Genomic DNA, 588 nt, shown 5'->3' with positions numbered 1-588 from the left:
CAAGTTAATATTTTAGGAAATTTTTTGCTAGGTAGATAATACTAGAGTGTGTGTTTTAATCAGACTGTTTCAATTATGAAAAAAATCAGGTTAGCTAGAATTATATTATTATTAACATGAAATATTCAGATTTTTGGAGCATTTAGCTTTTAGTAGAAGGATGACCTATGACAAGAAAATCTTGTATTAATGAGATTTTCTTCAGATAGCCATGATTTAGAGTAAATGCTGTTTAGACTGGATTTAATCTGCATTTAATGCCTACTTCACAATTCTTTCTGCACAATGTTCACAAACATTCAGAATAATGAACTCAAGTTACTGCAAAATGTTCAAGTACAAGAAAAATGAAATTAAATAAATAGCATAAACTAAGCTATTATACTATACCATTATATGCTATAGCTTCTTCTCTATGTTAACATGATATGTGTTTAAGGAGGTGGGGAGAAACCAGGATTATTTGCTGATTAGACATTATCAGTCTACAAATATTTATTTAGCACTCATTTCCCTTGGTATTAAATGCTATTAAGAATTTGAGATATGGGTTTAACCTGTAAAATATCTCTATATCTATACCTATCT

This window comes from Elephantulus edwardii, unplaced genomic scaffold (genome assembly GCF_000299155.1).
Source record: "Elephantulus edwardii isolate Elephantulus edwardi_28Jun2011 unplaced genomic scaffold, EleEdw1.0 scaffold00334, whole genome shotgun sequence".
Taxonomy (NCBI): domain Eukaryota; kingdom Metazoa; phylum Chordata; class Mammalia; order Macroscelidea; family Macroscelididae; genus Elephantulus; species Elephantulus edwardii.
This window is presented reverse-complemented; position numbering follows the sequence as displayed.